Source organism: Pristiophorus japonicus, chromosome 10 (assembly GCF_044704955.1).
Source record: "Pristiophorus japonicus isolate sPriJap1 chromosome 10, sPriJap1.hap1, whole genome shotgun sequence".
In the NCBI taxonomy this organism is placed as follows: domain Eukaryota; kingdom Metazoa; phylum Chordata; class Chondrichthyes; family Pristiophoridae; genus Pristiophorus; species Pristiophorus japonicus.
Window position 1 is genome coordinate 184168341 of NC_091986.1, and position 12846 is coordinate 184181186.

At 45.6% G+C, this 12846-nt stretch overlaps 1 protein-coding gene across 3 annotated transcripts in view; it reads left to right on the plus strand.

The window, feature by feature from the left end:
* Window positions 1-809: 809 nt before the first annotated feature.
* Window positions 810-12846, plus strand: part of nek3 (NIMA related kinase 3) — a 45143-nt gene continuing 33106 nt past the window's right edge. For all 3 annotated transcript variants that reach the window (XM_070892394.1, XM_070892395.1, XM_070892396.1), the window contains exon 1: window positions 810-840. The gene's annotated coding sequence lies outside the window, so the exon portion shown is untranslated. The remainder of the gene's footprint in view (window positions 841-12846) is intronic.

Sequence of the window (12846 nt, forward strand, 5' to 3'; positions counted from 1 at the left end):
AAGTCCAGAACCAGGGGACATAGTTTTAGGATAAGGGGTAGGCCATTTAGGACTGAGATGAGAAACATCTTCACTCAGCGAGTTGCTAACCTGTGGAATTCCCTGCTGCAGAGTTGTTGATGCCAGTTCATTGGATATATATGCAAGAGGGAGTTAAATATGGCCCTTACGGCTAAGGGGATCAAGGGGTATGGAGAGAAAGCAGGAAAGGGGTACTGAGGGAATGATCAGCCATGATCTGATTGAATGGTGGTGCAGGCTCGAAGGGCCGAATGGCCTACTCCTGCACCTATTTTCTATGTTTCTGATTGAATTGAGAGAAAGTGACAGAAAGGAAAAGTTTAAAAACATTAAAATGTTAAATTTTTTTAAATCTCCAACAATTAAAACCTGAAGGAATGAGACTCCACACTTGTAATAGTTAATTTTACTGACTGGCAGTAATTAACACATTGTGAAAAGGATAGTTCGACTGGAATGAAGACTTAACTTTCTGTGGCACGTTTAGTTCGTATCTACCGCACAAATGCAGTAACTTCACGCCATTCAATGCATTGTAATGGTGAGCCAGACAGCGAGATGCCGTTTTCACAAAGTTAACAGTGGAGCGGCGCAACTTCTGGATATTTAAGTGCAAAAGTGCATCTGTCCCTAGCCTGAAGCTGCTGTAGCATTTGTGCATAAATAACGGCGAGGCGACAGGAAGATCTGGGCCATTAAGTCAGAGAATAAACAAAACCTTCATAAACCCCGAACACGTGACCTGGTAACGCCCGCAGTGCCCTCGGTTGCGTGTTATTTCCGGATCATGTAAAACTTGGGAGGTGGCTTACGAGTGAAGTAAGAGTGGTTTGAATGTTTTTTTTAAATACATATATTTTACTGCTGTATAGTTTAATGTACTTACTCTTGAACCCAAGTAACATTGGGATTAGGAGCCGGGTTTGAATGAAGGCGCTTTGTTCCGTTGTATCAGACTGTGGGGAGGTTACATTAACTAGCAGCCAGTGCCAGGAATTCCCGATACCCCACAACTCCTCCCCAGATATGTTTCCAGCCCGAATAAGCTGAAAACAAATGGGGAGAAACAAAGACCAGTTGTTAACATTGGTTGATTTCCAGCTTGGTAATTCCAGCGGTGGTTATTTCGGAGAGCTTGTCCGATGTGATTGCCATTGGTATCATTCGGCTTTTCATCTCCAACTTATCAAAATAGTAATTTATATCGTCTCAACAAAAATAATGATCCTACTGTATTATCTTCCATTATTGAAGGCTGAGTGGATTTCAATGAAAATCTGCAAGCTGGGTATCGTCATCATAGGCAGTCCCTCCAATCGAGGATGACTTGGTTCCACGCCAAAAAGTTCACAGGTGTTTCAATGAAGGATCTAATATTCCAGGTCTCGAACTAAATCTTGAAGGGTGGAAGATGCCTGTTCGTGGACTTTTTTAACGTGTGTTGGCCGTTGCACACCAGTCGCCACACGGGCTTGGCAGAGCTAGGTCTTGGCCCAGTGGCAAGGATTAACCAAGACAACTGGAGATTGGCTCTGCTATACAGACCGAGTGCGCACACATATCGCAGTGTGGGCTGACCTGTGCTCCCCCTGGGCCCTCGCCTCTTCTGGGCCCCAATCTCATGCCTCTCCTGGGTCCCAATCACATCCCTTTACAATCTCTCGCTGCTCCTTCGCCCCGACCTTGCTGCTCCTGCTGTACCTGCCCACGCTCCAATCACCGACTTGGATCTTGGTGACGTCCAGTCCAGTCGCCCTCTTCACTGCCGTTGCTCTCCTGCTCTAGCACGTGCTGCTCCCTGAAGTGGTATGCCGCCACGCTGCTCCCTCCGCTCCCCGGCCTGCTCCGATGGTGCTCGCAGGCCAGGGGCCGCGCAAACCGCGCTGGGTATAACACTTTGATAAGTCACCTACTGTCAACTATCACTACTGATCGTAAGAAAGTTTGCCTTTGTTTGCTGTCGAGTGATTCTGCTTCCCCGGTTTTGCAAATTGTAATAAGTCCCAAAGGGGTTAAAATGCTGATATCTGAGCGATAATAAATCCCCCACACCTTTCCAAATTCTCACACTGCTTTAAATAGAGTCCAAGGTTTAAAGTGCACAACCCGCCCTGATTGAGGAAAAGCAGCCTTAACGGGTATGTCTACTTTTCACTATAGATAACTGGATTTTAATGTATGCACACGACTGCTTCCTACACAATACTTTAATAAAGCCCAAATCTTTAAAAAAAATCAGATAAGTCAGCAAAGATTGTCACTGTTGGTATAGTAGGAGTAGGACTGTACTAAATTTTGAGAACAAGATTTGTTGATCCATTGATCTGCAAGGGATTCAGGGTTACACAGATATCAGCACCACTTGATCTTTTTTATCTCGCCAAAAGTTGTGCCCCCTAAAGGGTTGGGAGTTGGTGGTGGTAAGGGTGGAGGACATTCATAATATATCGACTCTAGAGAGAGCTGGGTTAATCCCCTGCTAGACTTTGGCCTGGAATTTGCGGTCAGCGGTGAAACAAAGACGTTTGTTGCTGGCCCCGAAGAAAGCTGCCCACAGTGATTTTGTGGTCTCTGGCAAGAAGTTTGCCTTTTTCTATGCTTCAGTCAGATCAGTGTAGAATAGTGGGGAATCCCTAGTGCGAGCTGCTGAAATGTCAACAAGCTGTCTAAGCAGCCAATCACAGTGCAGAATTCTTGGACAGGAAACCAGGAAGTGAAGAAGTTGCTTTTATTCAGACTTTTAAAAAATGTTACAGAGAGCAAAACAAAGATTGGGGCTCTCGCATGGGTATAAGGTAGAACCTGAAATAAAGATGAACAAACTTAAAAAAAAACTTTTTTAAGTTTCTTAAATTGTAATTTTCATGATTATGGAGAAATTTGACATTCCACCAAATTATAATTAGTTTTTCAGGGCCATAACATTTGTTTAGTAGTCAATACGCTGTTAAAACCACCCAACAAGGCTTAACTTTTAATGTATTTAACAGTGATATTACTGCAGAAAAGCCCAAGTTTTCATTAGTTTCACTGATTACACTGATTGCCAGCTATGGGGGAGGGGGAGCACAGCGCAGCCAGTGTCGGAGCAGTGAAAGACTGTCCGCAACTTCAGCATTTCCACGTTTAGATGTGCATGCGATAAATCCTGAAGTTGTGGTCAATTTCGAAGAGTTAATAACAGTGAGCGCTGTTAGTTTGCTGTTATTACCCAGCGCAAATTTCAGGCCTATTCTTGTGCTTGTGATTGGGAATTGAAAAATGCAAATTGATTCTATCTGTTGTAAAGAAAGGATTTACTTTTATGCAGTGTCTCCAGGATGTCCAAAAGTGTTTTATAACCAATTACTTTTTTTTGAAGTTCAGTAACTGTTTTAACTCTGCTGGGCAGGCCACATAGTTCGCATGCCAGACACGAAACTCCCAAAGCAAGCGCTCTACTTAGAACTAGTCCAAGGCAAACGAGCCAAAGCCAGGCAGAGGACACCCTCAAAGCCTCCCTGATAAAGTGCGACATTACCACTGACACCTGGGAGTCCTTGGCCATAGACCGCCCTAAGTGGAGGAAGTGCATTCAGGAGGGCGCTGAGCTCCTTGAGTATCGTTGCCGAGAGCATGCAGAAATCAAGCGCAGGCAGCGGAAGGAGCATGCGGCAAACCAGGCTTCCTGCCCACTCTTTCCCTCAACGACTATCTGTCCCACCTGGGACAGAGACTGTGGTTCTTGTATTGGACTGCACAGCCACCTAAGAACTCATGCTAAGAGTGGAAGCAAGTCTTCCTCGATTCCGAGAGACTGCCTATGATGATGATGATGACTTTTTTTTGAAGTTCAGTAACTGTTGTTATGTTGGCAAATGTGGCAGCCAGTTTGTGCATTAAGAGGTCCTTCAAACAGAAAATGAGTAAATGACCCAGATATTCTGTTTTTGGAGGAGTATTGGCCAGGACACCAGGAGAATTTTCGCTGCTATGCTTTGTGCTACTTTATCTTTTACTTTCACCAGAGCAGGCAGATGGGGCTTTGTCTAACATTTCATACAAAAAACAGCACTTCCTGCACTCCAGTATCCCCTTGGCACTGCACTGAAATGTCAGCCTAGATTATGTGCCTAAATCTATAGTGGGGTGTATAGGGCTGGAGTTTTGGCTTTTTGCGATTTCACCCGTTTGCGAGCGCAAATCGTGGCAAAATCAAAATTTTAGCGCCGGGTTAGCGTTGGCGCCAGACTATGCAACTTTTGCCAAATGAAAGTTCACGAGGAGCGTTAGCGCTATCTCCAGCGTTGCACCACACAATTTGTGTGCTGGAGCCAAAAGTTCCGGCACTAAAAAAAATCGGCCGTTCTGCATATGCGCACATTTTTTTTTCTTCCTGTGCTTCTGGTCTGCTATCCGATCGCAACCACTAATGCAGGACGCGCCCACGCGCATGCGCAATACATCCGCAGCTGAATCAGCCATTTTAAAATTGGATTTTGATCATGGAGGAGGAGGATTGTAGATTGTGTGCCAAGCGATTTAGCCAAGAGGCTGACGAAGCTCTCGTGGGGGCTGTGGAGAGAAGATGGCAGGAATGACATCGGAGGGGTGGATCTAGATCCCTGCCATCCATTTTTAATCGCATACGGAGGGAAATCGCTGAGGAGGTCTCTGCCTCAGACACCGTCGTCAGGAGTGGCACGCAGTGCCGATAAAAGTTCAATGATCTTTCGAGGGTGGTTGGAGTGAGTACAAATTTTATTGATGCTCTCCTTCATTACTTCAATTATAAATCTGACACACTATTTGTTCTCATGCTTTTGATGCCTGTCAGCAGTCTGTGGGTGTTCTCATACTGTTGCTGTCTCTGTGCACTCTGTGGGTTGCCTTCTAAAATGCATAACACATAGGTAGGCTTAGTTTGGCACCCTATTTGCCTTGAATGATCTTTACACATTATTAAGATTGCTTTCTGAGATCTCATAAGGTGCTTCTGCACTTTGATGTCCTCCTGATGAACCATGTGCAACTTCCAAGGCTGTTAAACAGAGGACTATATTACATTCAGGCAGTATGATACAAGTGCTTTGCTGGCTATGTGTGTGTGCCATAAGAGCAGATGGACCATCTGGTAACCATTCCCATTTTCATCTTTGCAGGCAAAGAAGTCACATAACCGCCGCAAACAGGTGTGGACAGGCGGTGGTCCGCCTCAGACTCTGCCACTTACCGACCTCAAGGAGCAGGTGGCAGGCCTCATCAGCGTCTTGGGTTGGGCAACTGCCACTGGGGGCGCTGACCCCCCGCTTGGATACTGAGGGTAAGTCCTGCACATTCCCTGGGTTGGGTTGGGGCAATGTGATGCAGTGTCTCTGGACTAGGGTTGGGGCAATGTGATGCAGTGTCTCTGGACTAGGGTTGGGGCAATGTCATGCAGTGTCTTTGGACTAGGGTTGGGGCAATGTCCTGCAGTGTCTTTGGACTAGATATAATGGAGTCGCGGCAGTCCTTCAAATGAACCTGTGCTATGTGACCTTCGTCATGTCACCCTGCCCACTCTCCTGCTGCTAACCACTCATCTGTTGCTTTCTACTTCTAGATGACCAACCACAGCCGCAGCTTCCCTCAAATCAACCCTCCACATCAGGCCATCGTGTGGAGGAGGAAGAGGAGAAAGAGCACGAGTTCAGAGATCAGCCGACTCTGGGGCAGACGCAATCCACCCCTCTTTTACCATCGGCAATCACCTCATCTGAGGACGATGATGTAACTTTCTCGGGGTTTGATACCTCCGAGGCTCCTGGGACTAGTGGCGTGCAGCAACAAAGTTCTGGGGTCAAATTCCGCATGCCATCTCTCCGGAGGGTGAGTCGGCAAAGTCGGTCTGCTGACAGACAGAGGCGGAACTGGACATGGTGGCACTGTCCAGAGAGAGCATCCACCTCACCTGTCAGTTCCTTGATGTCCTGCGTAGGATTCCCGCGACCATCGAAAATCTCACTGCGACCATTACGGAGGTAGGGTCGCAGATTGTCGGTGCGAGCCGTGAAACCGGCGAGGCCATCAGTGCCCACACGAGGCTGATGACCTCCAGCAGTGACACTGGAGTCCCGGAGAGTGTGGCACGAAGCCTTGCTGAATATGGTGCATCACAGGCACAAGCTCTGCTTCAGTTTGTGCAGGTGATGCAGTCCATTAACCCTTCCGCCATACTCTGTGCGTTCCCCAGTGTCACACCCAGACCCACACCACCTGTGACTGTCGACGCTGATGAAGAGGCTCGCCAGTCAGAAGCCGGGCCTAACAGGCCACGAGCTGGTCCAGTGCGTCCCCAGACGGCCTCTCCGTTGTCTCTCCCTTCAACACAGCAGCGCTCTGGCAGCCTAACTGCACGCCATCTTGGTGCCACTTTGGGTACGAACAGCAGGCAAGGGGGGGAAAGAGCCGGTGGTAAAAGATTGTGGGGCAGGGGTTGCTGCATTATGTTGTGCATTCTGTTGCTTATAATAAATATTGTTGTTATTGTTGAATAATCACACTACTGGATGTTGATAATTTAGTGCTATTTTATTAAAGTTTAAAAATTAAATTAACAAAGTTATAAAAGTTTACAATGTTTCATAAATTCCTTTGTTCACCATAACTATTCCTGTGTAGTGTCTCATTTGCAGAATAAGAGGGGCAATAGTCAGCATGGTGGGATAGAGTGGCCAGGCAACAGTCAAACATATGCCGTTCACTGTTCAAGCAAAGCATTCAATTATGAGCTGCTAACATAAGGCTTTTGCAGCGGCAAAATTTTCATAATGCCTCCCCTGTGGTTGTGGTGGGGGTAGTGGTGGCATGGGTTCCTCGCTAGGCTCCTCTTCCTCATCTTTCTCCTCCTCCTCCTCCTCCTCAACCGACCCCCCCCCCCCCCCCCCCCGAGATGGTCCTGCAATCCCCATTGGCAAATCCTGTCCCCTCATGATAGCTAAGTTGTGTACCATGCAGCACACCACAATGAACTCAGAGACCTGCTGAGGGAGTATTGTATGCAGCCTCCAGAGTGGTCCAGGCATCAGAAGCACTGCTTTAGCACTCCAATTGTCTGTTCGGCGATGTTGCGTGTGGCTGCATGGCTCTCATTATAGCGATGCTCGGCTTCTGTCTGAGGGTTCCGGAGGGGGGGCCATGAGCCAGGTGGCGAGGCCGTAACCTTTGTCCCCCAGCATCCAGCTCTGGCCTTGTGGTTGACGCTGGAACATGTCTCACGTAAGATGAAAGCATCATGGATGCTCCCTGGATATTGGGCATTGACTGCCATGATGCGCTGAGTATCGCTAAAACACCGACACCCCGGACTTGTGTCGGAACAACACCAGCAGCAGCGGAACATAAAAGGAGCAGCCAGCCACAGGAAGGCAGGGAAGTGATTGGTTGGTGAGTTTTTCTCTCTCGCTTTAAATTAAGGGCCTTAGATTAGGGCCTGGGATTAAATCCCACTTAATTAAATACATTAGAGAAGGCAGGACAGGTGATGTGATTCTGTTGTTGCATGTGGGAGCTGGTTGACCCCATTGAGGTCCACGGCGACCACATCTGCAGCAAGTGTCTGCAGCTCAGGAACTTTGGCTCCGTGTTGATGAGCTGAAGTCCGAGCTGCGGACACTACAACACATCAGGGAGGGGGAGAGTTACCTGGATGCCGCGATCCAGGAGCTAGTCACAACAATTAGTGTAATTGATTCAAATTCGATCCGTGGTCAGGGACAGGAGGGTGTGACTACAAGTGAGGAAGGTATGGGGATTCAGGATGGAGTGATGGAGGAGCCTCAGCCTGAGGCTCTTACTCCCTGTGTGGACGAGAGCAGGGACTGCAGGGAGGATAAGCAAACTGACCACAGCACCATGGTACAGGGAACCATTCAAGTGGGGGGAGTAAAAAGAAATGTTGTAGCGGTAGGGGACAGTATCATAAATAGGAGGATAGATAAGGTCTTCTGCAGCCGAGAGCGAGAGTCCCAGGGTTAAGGACATCTTCTCAGGGCTGGAGAGGAACTTGGAATGGGAAGGGAAGATCCAGTTGTCGTGGTCCATGTGGGTACCAACTACATAGATAGGACAAAGAAAGAGATTCTGCTGAGGAATTATGAGCAGCTCGTGGCCAAATTAAAAAGCAGAACCACAAAGGTAATAATCTCTGCAATACTACCTGAGCCACGAGCAAATTTGCATAGGGTAAATAAGATCAGAGAATTAAACACGTGGCTCAAAAACTGGTGTGGGAGAAATGGGTTTTGGTTCGTGGGACACTGGCACCAGTACTGGGGTAAGAGGGAGCTGTTCCGTTTGGACGAGCTCTACTTAGACCGTGCTGGGACTAGGGTCCTCGTGAATCGAATAACTAGAGCTGTAGAGAGGGCTTTAAACTAATTAGTGGGGGGAGGATTCAAGTGAGCAAAAAATTTAAAAAAGTAAAAGAAAAATGAGAAGGCAATAGAGCAGGGTAACACCGGGGGAAATGAAAACCAGAGCGTGCCAGGAAGGGACAGAATGTATAAACATAAAGGTGAATCAGAAAGTGGGGTCCAAGTAGGAAAAAAATGGTAAAAAAACAAATTTAAAAGCTCTTTATCTGAATGCACGTAGCATTCGTAACAAAATAGATGAGTCGACAGCATAAATGGGTATGATCTGATAGCCATTACAGAGACGTGGTTGCAAGGTGACCAGGACTGGAAACTAAATATTATGGGTTTTTTGACAATTCAGTAGGACAGACAGAAAGGAAAAGGAGGTGGGGTAGCACTGTTAATAAAGGATGCGTTAGTGCGTTAATCAGTGCGTTAGTGAGAAACGATATTGGCTCAGAAGATCAAGATGTTGAATCAGTTTGGCTGGAGATAAGAAATAATAAGTGGAAAAAGTCGCTGTTGGGCGTAGTTTATAGGCCCCGTTGGACGAAGTAGAAATCAAGAAATAATGAAGGCTTGTAATAAAGGAACAGCAATATTCATGGGCGAGTTTAACCTTCATATTGATTAGACAAAGCAAATTGGCCAGGGTAGCTTTGAGGAAGAGTTCATAGACTGGGATAGTTTCCTTGAACAGTACATTGCAGAACCAACCAGGGAGCAGGCTATCTTAGATCTGGTACTGTGAAATGAGACAGGATTAATAAATGATCTCTTAATAAATAATAAATGATCCTCTCGGAATGAGTGACCATACCATGGTTGAATTTCAAATTCAGTTGGAGCGTGAGAAAGTTGGATCTCAAATCAATGTCCTAAACTTAAATAAAGGAGACTACAAAGATATGAGGGCAGAGTTGGCTAAAGTGGACTGGGAAAATAGATTAAAGTATGGGACAGTTGATGAGCAGTGGCAGACATTTAAGGAGATATTTCATAACAAAGGGCTATAAGGAAGGAGGAAGTTAATACAATCACTATCACTAATGAAGTAGTACATGGTAAAATAATGAGACTAAAGGCGGACAAGTCCCCATGACCTGATGGCTTACATCCTAAGGTCTTAAAAGAAGTGGCTGCAAATATAGTGGATTCATTGGTTGTAATTACCAAAATTCCCTGGATTCTGAGGTGATCCCAGCAGATTGTAAACCGCAAATGTAACGGCACTGTTTATAAATGGAGGCAGACAAAAAGCAGGAAACTATCGATAGGTTAGCCTAACATCTGCCGTTGGGAAAATGTTGGAGTCCATTATTAAGGAAGCAGTAACGAGACATTTGGAAAAGCATAATCCAATCAAGCAGAGTCAGCATGGTTTTATGAAAGGGAAATCATGTTTGACAAATTTGCTGGAGTTCTTTGAGGATGTAACGAGCAGGGTGGATAAAGGGGGACCAGTGGATGTGGTGTATTTGGATTTCCAGAAGGCATTTGATAAGGTGCCACATAAAAGGTTACTGCACAAGATAAAAGTTCACTGGGTTGGGGGTAATATATTAGCATGGATAGAGGATTGGTTAATTAACAGAAAACAGAGAGTCGGGATGAATGGGTAATTTTCCGGTTGGCAACCAGTAACTAGTGGGGTGCTGCAGGGATCAGTGCTGGGCCCTCAACTATTTACAATCTAGATTAATGACTTGAATGAAGGGACCGAGTGTAATGTAGCCAAGTTTGCTGATGATACAAAGATGGGTGGGAAAGCAAGTTGTGAGGAGGACACAATAAATTTGCAAAGGGATAGAGACAGGTTAAGTAAGTGGGCAAAAAATTGGCAGATGGAGTATGATGTGGGAAAATATGAGGTTATCTACTTTGGCAAAAAAAATAGAAAAGCAAATTATAATTTAAATGGAGAAAAATTGCAAAATGTTGCAGTACAGAGGGACCTGTGGGCCCTTGTGCATGAAACACAAAAAGTTAGTAGGCAGGTACAGCAAGTAATCAGGAAGGCAAATGGAATGTTGGCCTTTAAGGGGGATAGAGTATAAAAGCAGAGAAGTCATGCTACGACTGTACAGGGTAATGGTGAGGCCACACCTAGAGTACTGCATACAGTTTTGGTCTCCGTATTTAAGGCAGGATATACTTGTTTTGGAGGTTGTTCAGAGAAGGTTCACGAGGTTGATTCCGGAGATGAGGAGGTTGACTTATGAAGATAGGTTGGGCCTCTACTCATTGGAGTTCAGAAGAAAGAGAAGTGATCTTATCGAAACTTATAAGATAATGAGGGGGGCTCGACAAGGTGAATGCAGAGAGGATATTTCCACTCATGGGGAAACTAAAACTAGGGGACATAGTCTCAGAATAAGGGGCCGCCCATTTAAAACTGAGATGAGAAAGAATTTCTTCTCTGAGGGTTGTAAATCTATGGAATTCTCTGCCCCAAAGAGCTGTGGAGGCTGGGTCATTGAATATACTTAAGGCAGAGATAGACAGATTTTTGAGCGATAAGGGAATAAAGAGTAATGGGGAGTGGGCAGGGGGAAGTGGAGCTGAGTCCATGATCAGATAAGCTATGATATTAAATGGCGGAGCAGGCTCGAGGGGCCCGATGTCCTACTCCTGCTCCTATTTCTTACGTTCTTATGTATGGTTGCAGACGATTTGTACATTCAAGGGGCGAAATCCCTTTCAGTTTCGGTAAACCTCTGGATTCTATAAAGGTGCTCACAGGGCGATGTGTGTACTGTCAAGGGCACTCTGAACCTTGGGAAAGCTAGCGAATCGCCCAAAACCTACAGCCCTCTCACTTTGTGTCTCCTTGGTCATTGGGAAGTTTATGAAGTCCATCCTGCATGCGCACAATGCAGTAGTCACCTGGCGAATGCAGCAATGTGTAGCGTGCTGCGAGATGGAGCATATGTCCCCCGCTGATGCCTGAAAGGAGCCGGAGGCACAGAAGGCAAGTGCCACAGTCACCTTCACCTCGACGGGCAGTGCAGTCCTGGTGCTGCTGGTAGGCTGTAGGTCTGCCTGTATGAGCTGGCATATCTCTATGACCACCTCTTTTCAGGAACGCAGCCTTTTACCGCACTGTGTCTCAAGAGAGCTGCAGGTATGAGTGATGTTCCATGTAAACTCGTGGGGGGGTAAGGCCTCCTCCCCATACGCCTGCGACCTCTTAGATTACGTTGAAAATGATTATAATTTAAACTAAATTATAAGTCTTCTTCCAGCTCGATGTTGCATAAATATAGCAGCCAGGATTAATGGCTGACACAGAATGGCCCCATCTTTTAAATTGTCCTTAAATGTCCTTTAAAACAAACTATAAACTCACATAAACTTCACAATGAAAAGTATGCAGCAACGCAGCGTTCTTCTCCCAATGCTTTTAATCACTCAGAATTCTGACTTTCTCCTCCGTTTCCAAGATGGCGCCGTTAGTGACTGGTGCGCCCTGGGTCCGACTGCTTTTTGCTGGCAGGTTCCCGGGCGGACACTAAATCGGACGATATGATTGAAAGTTCCACCCGGGGCGCTAGCGAGCGATGCATCACGATTTATGTCATCCACGCGGTCAAAATAGCGGGTGGGCGCTATGTTTTAGTGCTGCCCGCAAAACCATTGGCGAAAATTCTTCCTGGACGCAAAATCTTGTGCGCCTCGTTTCACGCCAAAATTAATTGTTTTTGCGCCCTGCCCAGGTGCTAAATGAGCCGAAAATCCAGCCCCACAATGTTTTTCTAGCTCAACATATTAAATATTCTTCAGGTAGTTGTCTTCTGTTAAATTTATGATGGATTTGTGTAACTTGTAACCTCTTCTGCCAAAATTAGATTTAAAGCTTTATATAAACTAAGGGGAGCTGAAAGCGAGAAAATACATAAATCCCGGATGATGCCATGTACACATTATAAATATTGTCACTCAAAAAATCAGACTGCTTGCACCAATAATTCAAAGCCTCTGAACTCTGATCGCCATACAAAAAAATAGTGAGTAAATTGGTGTCAATGTATTCACTTATATACTGGTAATTAATGAATTTATCATTGGTATTCAGATTAACTCTCTCACTTTCTTCAAATTCTAGTTCCTATTCTAGACATTTTAAATGTGATAATACAGGCACGGACAAAAAAATACAAGCACATATAATTTGTTACCTGTAACTAATGAGATCAAAGCCTTCCCTATACTGCCATTCTCTGGTCACAGAATGACAGTGTATGACACTGGTGTGTGACATTGTAAAATCCATAGGACTGAGTGTTCATACACGAGTGGGTTTATGTAACAAGGCCTCATGGCCCCATATCACCAAATTCACTGGACAAAAGCGATTTTATTTATGTGCAGCAAGGCATAAATCAAAATCAGATAAGTCCTAAAAGCAATAATAACTTCTACTGCGTGTTTGCTGAGTACTCATTGGGTG